Source organism: Gadus chalcogrammus, chromosome 8 (assembly GCF_026213295.1).
Source record: "Gadus chalcogrammus isolate NIFS_2021 chromosome 8, NIFS_Gcha_1.0, whole genome shotgun sequence".
NCBI classification, from domain to species: domain Eukaryota; kingdom Metazoa; phylum Chordata; class Actinopteri; order Gadiformes; family Gadidae; genus Gadus; species Gadus chalcogrammus.
In genome coordinates, this window is record NC_079419.1 from 26,469,255 (window position 1) to 26,488,463 (window position 19,209).

Genomic DNA, 19,209 nt, shown 5'->3' on the forward strand with positions numbered 1-19,209 from the left:
GTCAGCGTATTATAGTGATGGGAATACGGAAAACAAGCCCGTAGCGGCTGAAAGAAGAAAAAAAGAGAAGAAAAACAGCGTCCCAACCTGCACAGCTATGCCGACTGACTGTAAGTATTCATATGAGTGTATTATATTATGATTATATCATGACTATGACAATGTGTATCCGCGGGCCATATCTGACTGAAGCATAGTATATCCGCAGTGATTTATGGTGGTGAGACCGTGAAACAGCAGCTGGATCCACGTGCAAGTAGGTTGTTTTTATAGCAGCGTATAATATACAGATCCCTCTCACTCTCTCTCTCTCTATCATTATTATTATTATTTGCTATAATATATTCATGTAGAACAACCGTTAAATCGTATTTTCCTGATGTGTAACAGGTTCCATGATATTCGGTTAAATAATCAAAGAACGATACTCGGCGATCGGACCAATGTGGGTGCCAGCTGTAGTTATGGTAAGTTATTAGTACACATGCTATTAGTATACGTGTATTACATTTATTTATTTAAAAAAAGAACAACCATCCCTAACCCCTGCAAACTTTTGTGTTTATTGATTCACGTATAGTGCCTACCGTGGATAGTGTGAAACAGTGGACCCCTGGAGCAAGCCGCTTATCAAAGAAAAATCTCAAAAGACCGAGCCGAGGATTGGCGCTACCCTGCTCCCCGCTGGCAGTGGAGCATCCCCGAATTTCTTATAAAAAGGCTTGTAAGGACGCCGCTCATAGTGCTTTAACTCCAGAGAATTTTAACTTGGTTCTCCATGCAGTCATAAACCCTAAAATCGTCCAGCAAGGGGGTGGATGGTCTGAGTCCAAACAGCCTGTGATTGAGACGTCTGTTGTGCATGTATCTGAGCCGCCTACAGAGACCGTCACCGTACAGCCGGATGGAACCATTCAGCATGGTAGGAAATTAAAGAAAAAAAGTATATATGCTGTAGAGTGTGATGACCATGAGGGGTGTGATACTGATTATGTCGATTTCTTTTTCTATTACAAACAGCCCTTGGAGTCCCCCAGTATGCACCACTACCAGAACTGACCGCTGCGGATCTAGAGGGTCTTGACGACCTCCCGTCGTGGACCTCATCGCTGTTGGAACAGATCGACTTCACTCCAGCTCATTGGATAGACCCTCCAGCTACGTCCGTAGGGGGTACCACCAGTGCAGAACCTGTAAACCACCAGCCGGCAGACCCCACCTCTGGATCACTACACATCATCCAAGACCCTATCCAAGACCCTCCGTGCATTGTGAGTCCCTACGCCTACGATGCAGTGGCGACGCTGCTACCAGTCGGCTCAGCGGTTGTTGATGAACACATTTCGGTTGGGCCATGTATTAACTGTTGTAAAGAATGTGTTGATAAATTAACCTTGGCAATTAAGGCTGCTGATGTAAATTACATAACCATCAGTCGTCAGTGTAAACTGGGTGCGTTGGCTGGTAAACCTATTGACCGCAGATTTCAGGATATCGAAGAGCAGACGAAGCAGGCACTCCGTGCCATCAAGGCCGATCTAGCGCGTGATCGTCGTGCTAATGCATCCCAGAAAGCCGAGCTAGTGCGTAAGGGTCTTGCTATTGAATCCCTACAGCGTAAGCATTTGGATGTCAAGGCAGCTGTGCGTGTTAACACTCTGGCTATAGAGAGGAGCAGCGCCCTGGAGGGTCCAAAGGCAGCTAAAATCGCTCGGAAAATTTGGCTAATTGAATCTACGGGGCGGGATAACGTCAGGGTCTACCAGTCCATGTGTGCCGAGATGACTGTAATTAATGATGCTCTGGATAAGCTTACGATGAATTGATAGTATTTGATTTGTTTTTTTTTGTTTTTTTTGGTATTTTCTTATATATTGTGGAGAGGATATCTTTTGTTTTTTTAAACTGCACGTAATAAAACTTTTCTTTTAATACCTGACTAATTAATTTTTTTTTATCTATTGGCATAAACACTATAGCTGAACACTATGCATAAAGCCACTAGCCCTAGAAAAAGGAAATTCAAATCTGTAGACGGTAATCCCAAGAGGCGGCGTAGATCTCATAGTGGGGATAGCATTATGGATGTTGATCTTGAAGAGTTGGTAATGAGGTACGATGCATCCGTCGATACGTCTCATTTGCTGGCTGTAGGATGTGTGGGGGGTGGGGGCATGTGTGCAGAAGATGGTTTAGACATGCGGGAAATATGTGTTGACATAGATAGAACTAGGCGTGTGTTAATTGCAGCTGATGCGTGGGGGCATAGTATGTCAGATGCTCTAGACAAGGCTGCTAGGATAAATGTTTCGAACGAGCCAGGGGTAGATGACGGGGAGGGGTGTGGGGGATTAGATGTCCCAGGAGATTTAGACACACGGGATGTGTTGTATGCGTTGGCAAACACCCGAGATGTACTTAACACTGTCGGAGGGTGGTTGGCTAGTGCACAAGAGAGTCTAGACATAGCAGCGCAGATAGACATAGCAGCGCCGATAGATGTATTGCATGTGTCGCAACGTGATGAAGGGGATGGCGAGGGTTTTCAGGAACCCCTGGCTGCTGCGGGGGGTAGGATTGGTGACTCTATAGAGTCGAATATACAGGACGGTGGCGGTGGTGGTAGCGGTGGTGTGGGGTGTGGCGGTGGTGGTGATGTTGATGGCTATGGCGGTGGTGGTGGTGATGATGGCTATGGCGGTGGTGACGATGGTGGTGATGATGGTACGCCTGCGCCTATGGTGGCGGGGGATGATGGTACACCTGCGTCTATTGTGGCGGGTGATGATAATGACGAGTTGCATACTAGATTATTTCCCCACTTTAACGGTTTTGAGGTTAGACAGTCCATTGATCTGAGAAGTATATCCCTTGTAAATTTACAAGAGGTCCCTGATTTGATCAGGGAGAGGTTGTCGGGTGTCATAACAAGCTGCTCACAAAGTACAGCCGACGGTAGTGTCTTAAACGTTGTTCTGAGAGGGCCTTCATTGGCTGCTGATGTGCAGGCTGTGCTCGTGGCAGGTGATGATTACAATGCAGATTTGTTTATGGACCATATTAGCCAAGTGATACAGAGTAACGACACAGGTCTGACGGATGATGTGCTAGAGCTGGTGGTCACAGGTGTCCATAACAAACGGGGTGGGGTGCGTTTGAAGTTAAAAAACATTCCCTATGATGAAATCATATACAAGAAGAAATTAAGTCTCTACACCCCTAGTAACACACAGGACAATTTGTGTGTCTCACTATGCATGACACATTTTATGCAGGAGGGGGTAACCGGGGTCGACACAGCGTCCGAAGAGACTCATTTGGAGGCGGCTCACAAATTACACAGGGAGCTGGGGTATGGTCCAGATCACTCTGTGGGTTTCTCGTAGGGCTGGGCGATATGGACCAAAAGTCATATCTCGATATCTTCAAGCAGAATATCGATATAAGATAAATATCGATATTTGTCGAAGGGGGGGGGGGGGGGGGGGGCGGCAGCGGCGGCGCGCTCCGTGCGCAGGGGGGGGGGGGGGGGGGGGGGGGGGTTTCGGAATTGAATACAGTTTGATGGTTGAATAAACCGTGGACTAGACACTGCCTCCGCCTCGTATTAGAGAACATTATAATATATAACATCACGGCCAAAAGCTTTGTGCGCTTCCAAAATATTATGAACCGTAACGACTGCGTGGGGGGGGCGGACATGACATGCTATTTTATGTATTCTTTAAGATAGGTATTAGTGGGCAACTAACACAGTATTCAAAGACGTTCCCGAAATTCTGCCGTGCAGCCACAGTACCACATAGCCTTTAGCCGTGTTCTGTAAATATTCTAGAACCCACGGGAGGCATGTCGCAGTTCATGTACTTCAGCGAGTCAAAGCCAAAGTTCCTTTCCCCCAATTCCTTCTCAACCATGGCTCAGATAACCCCCAATACAGTCTCGGGAAATACAAGAGACGTCAAAGAACCGACAAGAAACACTTGCGTTATAGTGTGTGTGTTCACACACACATGTGGCGCTCGCACGGTCGTGTCTCATTGGCGGGCCAACGTCTCTGGGCGGGCCAGGCAGAGTAAGGGGAGGAGCTTAGATGCTTTGTGAAAGACCAAGACATTCCAAATCAGCGCGATTGAGCCTCCGTACATTATAATATATAATGTCACGGCCAAAAGCTGTTTGCACCTCCGGAATATTATGGACAGAATTGCAACCCTTTGGTTGCGACAGTTTTTAAGCACACTCCACAAATTACGTGATTTTGTAATTCGTCAGACAACTTAGATCCAAACCATTTCCATACTATGGAGCCGTTGGTCTTTCGCTTGCAAACAAGCTCCTCGGAGCTGCATGCGCAGGCGGACTCCATAGCTGTGTTCGAAATCGTTCCCTATGACAGATATAGCGCACTATATAGGGTGCTCGCCATTTTGTAGTGGTGTTCGAATTCTCAGTGGTTAATTTCATGCACAATATAGTGCACTTAAAATACCCAATGGATTGTGAACGATTTCGAACACGGCTCATGTTTCAAAAAGTGACGTGAGTCAGTGGAGGGGGGGGGGGGGGGGGGGGCAGGCAGAGACTGTGTGTGAGCCGGAGGCAGAGCGGGAGAGACATGAGTTACGAAATAGCAGGCGGCAGTCGCCGTTCGAAACTGGTGTTATTTGGAACAAATGTGCTGTAATTTCAACGCAAATTAAATTATATCGATATTGACGATATGGTCTCGTTTCATATCGCGTTTGAAAAAATATCGATATAATTTAAATATCGATATATCGCCCAGCCCTAGTTTCTCGGATGTTTCCAAATTTGAGAGACATCTAGATGTTAAAATCCTGATATTTCATCATAATGATGCATTCAAGAAGCTGGAGATGTTCCAGACGCATACGGACCAACATCCTAAAACAATATGTGTCAAGTTGTCCGTGGTTTTTGCTGTTTTGTACTTTTTCCCCAACTTGAAAGAGGAACTGACATCTATTGGAGGTTTTGGGAAAACTGGATTCTACTCAAAATGTAATGACTTGAGTCCCAGGCAGTAGCTACGTTTTCACTTTTCTTTCCTTTTTATTTTCAGTTAAACAGTAGCTCGCTATTTTCTCTTAATAATAATAATAATAATAATACATTTTATTTAACAGCGCCTTTCAGGTCACTCAAGGACACTTTACAAATTTAAAACAATTTAAAACAAGGGCAAACAAATAACAAAACAATTAAAAGTGCAAGTAAAAAACATGCCAACTACAGTGAAAATGCTATCCTGAAAATCCTCTATCCTCTTGCCATTAACCTTTAGGTAAAAAACCTTTAAAGATAAACAGAAACATAGAAAACACACATGAATATCAGCAATACACACAACAATAAACCGACACCAACATGTGCAAAATAATTGACTTTCTCAGATATAAATTCTTGTACAAAATATACTGGAATTTTAAACTTAAAAAGTACACAAACAACGCAGAAATTACATTTTTCAATTGTGGAACATTCAATAATAAAGTATTAAATGCATAAACCATCACTTATACAAAAATGGCTACTGCAGCCTCACCATCACCTTATTTCTAACAAGTGACAACTTAGTTTACAGTTCACGGTATAGGCAGACAACATTAGCATCCCCACTTGCAACGAATGCTGCGGTTGGAAGCTATTAATAGCACAAACAACGTTACCGGAGCAGCGGCAGACTTTGATGGAAAAGATCGGAAGTAGGCTACATTCTCTTACCGGCTGCTTCTCCAGATTTCAAAGATGTTCAGTATGTACAATACAAGAGTTTTTATTACACGCATTTGCTGTGGTTTTCTAACAGCTCTCTTGTTCTCTCTCGTGCCTCCTTGAAGCTCAATTAAAACACCTGCTGCTCGTGTCTGCGTCGCGTGTATGACGTAGCTTATTTTTGCGTTGGTTAGAACTTTGCGTCAACCATTAGTTGAGCTGGTGAGTCCTTCCGCTCCCAATTTAAAATTAAATCACTATTTTTTGTCCGTTCATTTCTTCTTTTTTTTCAGTGTATTTTCTTAAACCCCAAAGTAAAATTAAAACCACAGTTTGACTCGACACCTCCCACTCGATCTTTCCGGTAGACATACTGGGAAGGTCGCCAACTCAAAGTCAAACTCAATTTAAAGAGATCTACCGTCAGTGAGTCACTTGTTCTTCAACAGGCAACAGAACGACCAGTCGCCGGACATCTCTGTGAAGGATAGTAGCTTGGACCTTCAAGTTTGGCCCATCAGTTTTTGGTTTCTTCACGCTTCCAGGTCTAATCACAGGAACACTGTAGCTTGGGAAGACCCTGACATTCACATCCCTCACAATGCCTTTGCCGTCTGGATTTGTGCTGATGACTCTGCCAAGCTTGAACTGTCCCCTCATTTCGTTTTGGTCACACAGCCAGACGATGTCCCCAACAGCGACATTTCTCTCTGTGATGTGCCACTTGCTTCTCACGAAAAGGTTGGGACCAGCCAGCTGACTCCAGCTCTTCCAGAACTTGGTCACTTCAGATTGCATCGCTCTGAGCCTTTTGTAAGGGTAGCTAGTAAAGTCAAAGGTCTTGACGTCTCCACTTTGAGAAGCTCGTCCAAGCAAAAGGGAATTCGGTGTTATATACTGAATACAATCTAGGGGTAGTGCTTGGGAAATTTGCGCCCTCTTGTGCAGCAAGGAAAAGGTCTCGCAGCACATCCTTCCTTTCTTGGACAGAGACGACTCCGGTTAAATGGACTGCCTCCCACTTTGGTCTATTCGGGATCCGGTTTGGTCCAAGGAACCTTCTAGCTGCCCTCCAGATCCAAGCAATGGTCTTAACAAGTCTGGTAAGGCTGCTGAACCGTTTGATGTCCACAAGGCTTTGGATTGGTGACCCTGCGGGTGGTCTCTGTTGATCTACTTGGACATGGTCCCCTTTCCGTCCTGGTCCCATTGCCTGGGCCCTCGTCAGAGCAGCGACAAAGGCTTTCTTTTGCAGTTTGTTGATGCTCTCTCTGGCAGCAGTAGCAATTTCTTTTGCAGATTTGATCGGCCACTCACACACAGGAAGGCTCAGGAACTCTGGACCATTCTGCCACTCTGAGTCTTCCTCAAGTTGTTTGGGGCCGCTTCCTTTCTTGATTAGATCTGCAATGTTCTGCGGACCAGGGATCCACCACCAGTCCTGGACTTGTGAGTTGCTTTGGATTTCTCCTATCCGATTTGCAAAGAAAGTTTGATAGCCATAGCTCTCTCTTTGGATTGCGCCAAGAACGGTCTGGCTGTCGACAAGATGGAACCACTTCTCAACTTTGATTTGGCTGTGCTTTTCAAAGTACCTCTTCAGGCGGGACGCAAACACTGCTCCACATACCTCTGATTTCACAGCATCGCCCTTCTGATCCTAAGGGGTTAGTTTGGCTTTAGACTCCACCAGCTTGATGATGGGGCCTTGATCAGAGCTCCACCTCAGATACATCACTGCTCCGTAGGCATGCTCGCTCCCATCTGAGAATGTAACTGCCCACGGCTTACCGGTATGGCATGAAGGAGTTAGAGCCCTGGTGAATTTGACCTTGCCGAGCTGGACATATTGTTCAAAAAGCTCAATTGCATCTTCCCTTAGGCCCTCTGAGAGCGCTGTGTCCCATGTGTCTTTAGCTGGGCAACTTTTGTTTTTTTGCCTCTTGGAATGCTTGGCGCACCAGGATAGCTCCCTTCTGCTTTGCAGGCGTCACCAGGCCACTTGGGTCATACAATCCAGCCACCTGACTGAGCAACTCTCTTCTTGTCAGGGGATTGGGAGTCTGAGGCCTAACCTGTTCTTGCAGGAGGTTCTGACCAAGCCGCATCTTTTGCTTCCTCTTTGAGAAATGTATGGAAGTCATGACATGAAGCCTGTCTTCCCCAACAATGTAGCCAAGGCCGAGTGCCTTATGGTCATCATCACCCATTTGATTTGGGAGGACCAAGGTTCCCTCTTTGGCTCTTGCGCTGTTGTCTGGCTCGTCCTGCCTCCCACTTTGCTCAGAGAACACCCACGGCTTGAGCTGAAATCCTCCAGCCTTCAGGATGCTCTCGACGTTTGCAGTGATGGCTCTCAGGCGGTCAAGGTCATTTTGCGATGTCAGGACATCATCGACATAGCTGTCCTGCTGGAGTACCCGGCGCTCCTCCTCAAGGTGCATGAACTGAGGGAGGTAGGAGGTCTCTCGCATTGCAAGCTGTGCGATACACCCTGCTGGCTTGTCTCCAATGTTCACCCTGGTGACAGCATACTCTCCCAGCTCCTCGTTCTCAGAGTCTCGCCACAGGAATCTGTGGAGGTGCACCTCACGATCCTCAAGCCACACAGAGTTGTACATCTTTTTTATGTCACCCAAAGCAGCGTACACCCCACCTCTGAACTTCAGGAGGACTGCACGGATCGGGTTGAGGACGTCTGGACCTTTCATCAGCATGTCATTCAGGCTCACACCTCTGAATTTCTGGCTGCTGTTCCAGACGAGCCTCATTGGTGTCGTGATCGAGTGTGGATTTGGAGCGATGAGGTGGCTGACATACCATACTGGCCCGGTCCAGTTGGTAATCATATCTTTGGAGAGCTTCATTGCAGCACCTCTAGCGACCATGTCATGGACTTGGGCAGCATAGGCAGCTTTCCATTTGGGCTCTTTTGCAAGATGTTTTTCTGTTCTGAGGAAAGTGGCCTCAACAGCTCCCCTGTTGTTCGGGAGTGAAACTGGGTCTTCTATCCAGGGGTACTTGGCATGCCAATGCGGATCCTTGCTGTGGCAGTCACCTGCGACGTACGTGAGTCCGTTTCTCACTACCTCGAGTTCCCGTTCCTAAGCAAGGGTCATCTCTTTCCCACCTGGCTGGCAGTTTCTACATTGACAGCCCCCACACCTTGGATCGCAGGCAGCGCCAATACTGTCCCATCTCCACCATTCCAGGAAGTCTTGCCCAGTTGTGAAGGTGGTTGACTCCTGGATGTCGTGGCAGATAAGACTGTTTGTTTGCTGCTGCTTTAAGATCCTGGCGGGGAGTTCCTCATATTTACTGGCGGCGGTCCTCATTGACCTGGCGAAGTGAGTGTTGGATGTGTGGGCTGACACGGCGATGCTCTCAAACAGGTCTGGGTGAGTCCCTCCAACGGTCTTCCCCAACGGTCCGTCCCACAGCACAAGGTCTTCAACAACTCGAATTCGCTGAGGTGCCAGCTTACCCTCTCTGTGACTAATCAGCAAGCTTATCTCCTTGGGTCTTGTGAGGTCATCGGCTGGGATGTCAGGAAAGAACTTTTGCAGTTGTCTCGCGGTTACACCCTTGTAGACATCTGCAATGTTGTCCAGTCCATAGCAAATCAACTGGTGGGATTGAAGGGTTCCTCTGGGAGTCTCTACTCTGATCTTTAACAGGTACCTCTTCGTTTCCACGTGAGCCTTCATCCCCCCAACCCCATGGACAACAAGGGTGATTTCCTCGCTTCTGAGGTTCAGCTTGCTTGCAGCTTTGTGGGTGATGTAGTTCGTGTCCGATGCCAGGTCGATCAAGGTCCCGATCTTCTGTCCAGCATTGGCTGTTACTTCAAGGAGCATCATTATGACCGGAACTCTTGTAGACCACCTTCAATGAGAAGGCTTGATGGCTTGGTGACTGTGCTGAGGGTCTTTGAGGCGGCGTTCTAGAAGGCATCCCGACACTGTTTTGCAAGCTCTGGGGAGAGTTTTCTTATGAAGTCCTCCTGGTCAGCAGTGTACTTTTCCTTTGCTTCCCCAGAATGGCGTCTACCCCTGTTCTGGACAGCACTGCTTCTTTCATCAGCATTTGGACACAGGTAGTAGTGAAGATCACGACCATCTTTGCAGTCTGGATGCCTACAGAGAAAGGTGGGTTTGCAGAAAGCCAAGTCATCATGGATTTCGAGGCACCTCTCACATGCCCCTAGCTCCTTTACGGCAGCATTCCTCTCTGATGGCTTTAGGGCTCGAAATTGCTTGCAGAAATACAGCTTTGCTCTGTGCTTCTCATCACCACAGATGACACATCCTGCCTGGGCACCATCAGACTTTGTGGCTCTTGTTGTGGCGTGTCTTGAATCAGATCTTGCTTCTTTTCTTGGTTCCTCATCCATCAGTTGCTCGTAAATGAACTCTTGCTCTTTCAGGAATGCCAACAGACTGTCAAATCTGTTGTCTGGGAACACAGCATTCTGACTATCAGCCACATAGACAAGCCATTCCTTCTTCAGATTTTCAGGAAGCTGGACTTTATGACCAACGGATTCTTGATTGCCCCTGTGTCTCCCAGGTCACTCAAATCCTGCAATGCCTTCTCAACTGCTTGAATCAATTCCACTATCTTTCGTGGTTGGTGACTCCTAACAGCTGGCATTTTCTGCAACTCTTCCACAATGGCGATGGCGGTTTGGTTTCCATAGCGATTTCCAAGGACACGGAAAACGTCTTCTGCGGTGTTGTAGGTGGTGAGCCTGAGGTCTCTGGTGATTCTTTCATCCAGGCTGTCCAGCAACTGGAATTTCTTCACCTCTCTTGAGCCTGTGGGTTCACTTTGCCTTTGCAGCGCTTCCCAATCTTTCCTCCATCTATGGAAATCTCGTTTAACGCCAGAGAACTTGGGGAGAGCTATTGGCTTTAACCTGATTGTGGGCATGGTAGGATTTAGGGGGGCAGTCCACGTCTGTCTTTTATCCTCTTCTTTCAGCTTTACCTGTATGAATTCAGCCTTCATAGACACAAGCACAGGAACTGTGAGGTCTAGCTCTCTAAGTCGGTCTTGGATGACTCTTTTCTGATCTGATGGAATCCATCGCTTCCAGCGATCATGCAATCCTTTTGCCGTCTTTGTGAGGTCTTGCAAGTGGTTGAGCATGAAATCATAGGCCTCTTGTTTCGTACTTCGGTCTACTGCAGCAGTGCGCTTGCACTCTGACTCTGCGACTTCCAGTGACGTGAAAACCTAATTGGCGCCAGAGTTGGACCACAGCACGTTTTGGACAAGATGTTTGATTTCCTTCAATTTAGATGCACTTTCAATGGCAGTGTTTGTCAGGTCGGCCTTTTGCTGTTCTGTTAACACTGCTTCTTCTTCAGCGCCCAGCTCCGCCTCTTTGTCAGCAATGAGCTTGGCTTCCAAGTCATCATTTACCTCTAAGACTTTTTCAGCAGCTTTAGAGAGTGCATTAAACCCATTTTCAAGCTCCTGCTCAGAGAGATCCTCGTAGGTCCTCTGCAAGCTGTTGGCCAGACGAGAAAGTGCTCTCTTCGCCACTGTTCTCTCCATTTTCAGCTCCTCCGCCATCTTTTCCCTGTTGCAGGTGACGCGTAGGTGACAAGATAAGAGTTTGTTTGTTATTTGGATTTTAATCCGTCTTTGATTTTCCTTGGTTCCAGTTCCTGGACTCCTCGGTTTTTTACTGTCAAGTTGTCCGTGGTTTTTGCTGTTTTGTACTTTTTCCCCAACTTGAAAGAGGAACTGACATCTATTGGAGGTTTTGGGAAAACTGGATTCTACTCAAAATGTAATGACTTGAGTCCCAGGCAGTAGCTACGTTTTCACTTTTCTTTCCTTTTTATTTTCAGTTAAACAGTAGCTCGCTATTTTCTCTTGCCATTAACCTTTAGGTAAAAAACCTTTAAAGATAAACAGAAACATAGAAAACACACATGAATATCAGCAATACACACAACAATAAACCAATATACTGGAATTTTAAACTTAAAAAGTACACAAACAACGCAGAAATTACATTTTTCAATTGTGGAACATTCAATAATAAAGTATTAAATGCATAAACCATCACATATACAAAAATGGCTACTGCAGCCTCACCATCACCTTATTTCTAACAAGTGACAACTTAGTTTACAGTTCACGGTATAGGCAGACAACATTAGCATCCCCACTTGCAACGAATGCTGCGGTTAGAAGCTATTAATAGCACAAACAACGTTACCGGAGCAGCGGCAGACTTTGATGGAAAAGATCGGAAGTAGGCTACATTCTCTTACCGGCTGCCTCTCCAGATTTAAAAGATGTTCAGTATGTACAATACAAGAGTTTTTATTACACGCATTTGCTGTGGTTTTCTAACAGCTCTCTTGTTCTCTCTCGTGCCTCCTTGAAGCTCAATTAAAACACCTGCTGCTAGTGTCTGCGTCGCGTGTATGACGTAGCTTATTTTTGCGTTGGTTAGAACTTTGCGTCAACCATTAGTTGAGCTGGTGAGTCCTTCCGCTCCCAATTTAAAATTAAATCACTATTTTTTGTCCGTTAATTTCTTCTTTTTTTTCAGTGTATTTTCTTAAACCCCAAAGTAAAATTAAAACCACAGTTTGACTCGACAATATGGTTGTACCTACATGATAACCATTATCACTGCATAGAGAACCGGACGGCTTTCTTTGGTACACGATATGTGTGTATGAGAGCATTCTATTCCACAAATGCCCGGTCCATTGCAATGTGTGTCTGACAGTGTGCGATAGACTAGCAGGTCGTACGATAAAGTGCAAGGACTGCAGTCGTATATGCCGCTCGCAGGTCTGCTACGCCACACATAAGAAACATTCTGCCGTACATAAAATGGTACCATGTAAAAAGATCAAATACTGCAATCGTTGTTGTAGACAGTATATCATACCGCAGAAGGTGTTGGATGAGAAGAAGAAGAAGAAGAAGGGGGAAGGAGGAGGATGATGATAATGGTCATGTATGCAGCTTGACAAAGTGTCATCATTGTGGGGAATCTAAACTCAGTGACGGAATGCATGAATGTTATATCCAGCCGTACGATCACCTAAAGAAACGCAAACGCAAGGGCAAGCGCAAAGGTCGGGGTAACCGTTATACGACGGCCGCACCTTCAGATGACGATGATGATGATAGCGGTTCATCTGATAATTACATATATTATGATTTCGAAACGCGTGTTCATAATGGCCGACACGAAGCAAACTTGTTGCTGCTAAGACGTCTGAAGGCACGGAATGGTATGCTAGCGGTGTAGATTGTGTGGAAAAGTTTGTGAGACGCTACAGAACAGGGGAGTATATGTTGTCTACGTTCATTGCGCACAACGCATCGGGCTTTGACAACTATCTCGTTCTGGATTACATGACCAAGCAGGGTATTAAACCCTTTTTAGTCATGAAGGGCAGCAGAGTCGTTTTGATGTGCGATGAGGCCTACAAGCAGCGATGGGTCGACTCATTTAGCTTTTTGCCCATGCGATTGGCTAATGCACCGGATGCGTTGGATTTTGACGATATGGTGAAAGGTAAATTTAACACACGGGCCAACGAGTCTTATGTCGGTGCATACCCTGAGATCTCATAATATGGTTATGATTCCATGACTAGCGATCAAAAGACATATTTCGCTATATGGTACTGGGGCCGTATTCACAAAGGATCTTAGGGCTAAAAGTAGGTCCTAACTGGCGAATTTAGGAGTAACTCCTAAAAATAATGGGCGTGTCACTCTTAAATTTAGGACTCCTAACTTTTTTCACTAAGAGCAATTCACAAAGTATTTTAGGACTAAAAGTAGCACCTAAGTCTAGGAGAGCTTAAAAGTCCTCAAGAGGACTCCTAACTCAGTAAGACCTATTCACAAAGAATCTTAAAATGCCTGCTAGACGAAATGTTAGGGTATTCAACTTATTGTGGAGTTAATGCGCGATGCAATAACATCCCCGACTAACAGGAATAATCCGATTAGTCCCGAAATAAAATGTTATAAAAATTATAAGTTATAAAAAAATATATATAACTTATAAAAAATAAAAATAATTGCGCCATCAAAAGACGAGGACGTGTTCGTCAATAGTGGGAAAGAAAGTGCATTCCATCAACACGCAGGTTGTTTTTGATGCAAATTTTAACATAGCCTACTGGATGTTGTTGGAAAGTGGCCTGGATCTTCAGCTACCCATGATTCGCGCATTTTAATGGTGAGCGGTCTGAGGCAGCTTTTTGAGATGTACCAGTTGGGTGTCACTTGCTGGGTGACAGTGACTATCCATGCAAGACGTGGCTCTAGACACCCTACCTTAATCCACAACCGGGAGCACAGTTAAAGTGTAACATGTAAGTGATTACGCAGATTACGCTTAGTCCTATGAGTAAAACACATCGTATTGGCTCTTTGCGAGCACACAAACATACACGAAATGTTGTGGAGAGAGGAATTGGGCAGATGAAACGTCGGTTTCATGTCCTCCACGGCGAAATACGCCTCACCCCAGAGAGGGCAAGCACAGTAATCACTGTATGTGCCATTCTACACAACCTTTGCAAGCGGAGGAACATTCCACAGCCAGATGATGATGATGATGATGGCGATCAACATTACAAGGAATTTGGCCGTGTGGAACCGAGTGGCTTTCTCTCTCTCTTGAACGTGCAGGCTACAACGTCATTATCGTGGTCTGCACAAAATTGTCATCATGCGTGTATTCTGCTAACTGCACTATAACTACTTAATAGGAATTCATTTCTAGCCTAGGCTATTTCCTTGTTTTTCGGTGATTCAGTGGGCTCGTCTGAACAACCAATCACCGAACTGACCGCTTCTAAACTCGTGCACGAGAATTGACGTAATCCATAGCAACGGCGCGTCACTCTTAGTTCACTCTTTGTGATTTATCCTTAGTAAGAGTAGGTCTCAGCGGCTTTGTGAATAACTTTTAAGAAAAAACTCCTACGTAAAATGTTTTAGCGCGAGTTAGGAGCACTCCTAGCGGTAAGATAAAATGCTTTGTGAATACGGCCCCAGATCTGTACGGCACAAAAAATTTGACCTTCAGAAACAGCTGCGCAATTACTGCGTCAACGATGTGAGGATCCTGTCCACGGCGTGTGGGATCTACAGGGAGAATTTCATAGAGTGTGCCACTATAGACCCCTTCGCCTATGCCACTCTGGCTTCGGCGTGCATGGCCACCTTCAAAAAGTCGTTCTTGCAAAAAGACGTCCTGGCATTGACCTACGAGGGGGTCTATCAAAAAAAGCAAAAGTCGTTCTCATGTGCATCCATCCAGTGGCTTGAATATCTATCCCACTCCAATAACCTAGAGATTCGGCACACTCTCAACCACGGGGAGGCTAAATATGGACCATTCTTCCTAGATGGATATACTCCAGCTATAAACACAGCCTATGAATTTGCAGGATGCTTTCATCATGGGTGTGAACATTGCTATAACGCAGGCCATCAGAACCCTGTCATCAAAAAGGCCTATGGTGAATTGTGTATGCAGTTTCACCTCAAAGTCAAGGCCCTCAAAAGAGATCATGGTCTAAGAGTTGTGGTCATGTGGGAGTGTGAGTGGCACAGACAGAAAAAGACCAATGCTGCAGTGCAGGCATTCTTGGCAACTCTGAAGATACAACCTAGGATTGATCATCGCGACTCTCTCTATGGGGGCCGCACCAATGCCATCAAAATGTACCACAAGGCTGAGCCCAGTGAGAAAATACGCTACTACGACTTTACCTCTCTCTACCCCACAGTACAGGCTCGCTGTCCTTATCCTGTAGGGCACCCCCAGATCATTTTCAGGAATTTTGGTCCTTTGGATGGGTATTTCGGCATCGTCAAATGCACTGTTGCCCCCCAGATGTTTTAACCATCCTGTGCTCCCTTACAGATTTCATGGGAAGCTGATGTTCCCCCTCTGTGGTACATGTGCCACTGGGCTCAATCAGACAGACGCATGTCATGCCAGCAAAGATGAAAGGGCTCTGACAGGTACATGGGTGACTTTTGAGTTACAAAAAGCAGTTGAAAAGGGTTATGTGATAATCCAGATGCATGAAGTATGGCACTACCACAAGCGGTCGAAGACTCTGTTTAAAGAGTATGTCAAAACGTTTCTCAAGCGTAAACAGGAGGCTTCAGGATACCCCAGCACAGTGGATACTGAGGAGAAACAGCAGTTGTATGTGCAAAACTACCTGGCTAAGGAAGGCATACAGTTGGATCACGACAACATGTGCGTTAACAAAGCCATGCGTAAATGCAACAAGTTGATTCTAAACAGCCTGTGGGGTCGCTTTTCGCTACGCCCAGACCTACCCACTTGTGAGCTAATTTCTGAAACTGAAAGGTTCACCCAGCTCATGTTCAGCGACAGCTATCACATTAGTCACTTTTGCTTTGTTTCTGATGATGTGGCCCTTGTACAATGGAAACACAAAGATGCCCGTCTCAAAAGGGCTCGGGATGTTAACGTGATTGTGGGGGCTGTGACTACCGCCCATGCCAGGCTCATGCTCTATGACCTTCTAGACAAACTACAGGAGCGTGTCCTCTATTGTGACACAGACAGCATCATTTTTGTTTCTAAGGATGGTGATTGGGTACCCCCTTTAGGCCCTTATCTGGGCGACTTGACCGACGAGATAAATGATGGCGACCTGTATGGTACCGAGCAAGAGGATTACATTAGCGAATATGTCTCAACAGGTCCTAAAAGCTATGCTTACCACACACGTCACCATAAGTCTGTAGTCAAAAGCAAAGGGGTGACTTTAAATGCAGCAAATGCTAAAGTGGTCACCCAGCAGCCAAAAAATAAAAACGCTACTGTGGTTAAACGGCTTAGGGTGGTTTACAACAAACGCATTCTGTACCATATGTATTTTGGGGTATTCATATTGTGATAAAAGAAATTCAAATCACATGTTAAATGTATATGTATCATAATGTATCTGTATATACTTTTTATGCGTCATGCATTAATGATGAATGACGAATATCGTATGCTAAATGTTTTGTGGATCATGCATGTGTTAATAAAGAAGGTTAACTGTCAAATGTTTCACGGTTCTATGGTCACAAGGCAGCCGTCCGTCAGAGGGGAAGCACACAGACCGCGGAGATGGCTGTTGTACACACTACGTTTGACCCTAGCACCCGTTCAGCATGGTAGTACCGGGACCATCAAACAGCGGCAAAACCTACTTTGTCAAAACAGTCATTGAAAATATGGATTGTTATTCTCAGAAAAGATTGAAAGTATATGTTTATTCATGCTGGCAGCCCCTATATGATGTTTTGCTTAAAATAAGGAACATTCACTTTATAGAAGGGATCCCCAAATCTCTATGCGATGATGCAGTCTTACCAGTCCATACTAGAAATCTGCTCATTATTGACGACTTGATGAACGACGCATGCAATAATTTAGAGGTTCAGTACGTTTTTACCAAATATGTACACCACCGTAATCTCAGTTGTATGTATCTGGTCCAGAATGTATTCATGCAGGGTAAAACCAGCCAAACAATTAGTCTAAATACCAATTACATGGTTTTGTTTAAGAACCCCCGTGACAAATATCAGATTATGCTAATAGCCAAACAGATGTTTCCGTGCAAGACAAAATATTTTCTAGAAGCCTTTAACGATGCTACCGACATGCCTTATGGCTATCTGCTTGTAGACTTTAAAGCCATGACCCCTGACAACATGAGACTTAGGCCCTTTCCCATTTCTTTGCTACATAGAAAATCTCAACCCTAGCCCTCGCTGTTGCGCGTTCACGCGCCGTGGAGTCACGTCCCAATACTGTTTAAATGTAGCTTAAGGGGTAGGGGGGAGGGCTAACATCCCCTCAAAATTGAGATTTTTGATGGGCACCCTCAAAGCGCTTCAGTTCTGACTTGCTCCCACAATACCTTGCGAGAAAACGGAAAATCAAGAAATATCCTAGACAAGATGGAGGACGCAAAGATGCGACAGGATTGGAAAAACACAAATGTTAGTATTTTCTCTGTAATTAACTAGTAATTATTTTATTAATTATACTCTGCAGCCCGGCCGCGAGCTTCGAAGCCCGGCCGCGGACTCTCGGAAGTCTGTGGCCGATTTTCGCGGAAGATCGCGAAAGTCCCCGGCCGACTTGCGCAGGCCGCCCGACCCCGGTTCTCGGCCGGGATGCATGCCAGATCACGAGCTCTGCAGCCCGGCCATCGACCGGGCTGCAGACCGGGCTGCAGACGGGGCTGCAGACCGGGCTCATACGACCGGGCTGGATATCATGTCGTATGATATCCAGATCTTCCATGTTCTAGTGACTCCAGGTTAAAAATAAACTTTACTATACTAATATATTATATTAGATTAGATTAGATTAGATTAGATTAGATTAGATTAGGCTTTATTGATCCTTTTGGGATGACTCCCTCAAGGAAATTGATTGTCCAGTAGCTTACAGAAAGAAACGCAACACAATATTAAATTATATACAATATAAGATAAACAATACACTCTAAGATAACTATAAAAAGTAAAATAAAAAGTAAACAGTAAACAATAATTATAATATAAGATAAGATAAACAATAAACTCTTAATTGTGAAGATCTGCTCTAAGATCACTGGCATCCAGCTCAAGAGTATAAGTTCATTCTGGAACAAACAAGCAGTCCAGAAAGCTAAATGCATTATCAGTCAGCCTGACCATGTCCTCAGTAAAGAATTTAAACTAATGCCTTCAGGGCGGCGCTACTGTTCAATCAGGACAAGAACAATGAGGTACTCCCACTCTTTTATCCCTGCAACCATCAGGTTACTAAATGATGACAAAAGTCAGGAGTAGGTGGAGAGCACACCAGTGTTGCTGGGTGTTTCCGGGGGCAGGGTGGTTGTTACTGACAGGTTGAAATGAATTGTGAGTTAAATGTGTGTGTTGGACTGCCTTTGATATATGTTTTTTGTCTATCTCCTATTGCTATTTATTGTATTTATTAAGTAATTTATTATGTGAGACGGGAAACTGTGAACGAAATTGCCCATTTTGGGATAAATAAAGTTTTTCTTTATTTAGTAAACAGTAAACAATAAACTCTTAGCTAATATAGAAAGTAATATTAGTAATATTATTAGTTATTAATTATTAATAATCTATAAGTAATATATACCTACTCATATATATATTATATTAGTAATATTCTATAAGTATTATTATACTAAGATATTATATTATATTAGTAATATTACATGGTTAATCAATGTATTTTTTGGCGGTACTATATTGTGTACATAGCTATTATATATTGTACATAACATATGGCCATATCAACCAGTTCTGGCATATAATTCCTAATTCCTTCTTATTCGTTTTCTTTCAGGACTTCGTTGAGTCCACTGCCACCAGCCCCCCCCACCTCTCCCTCATGCTCCT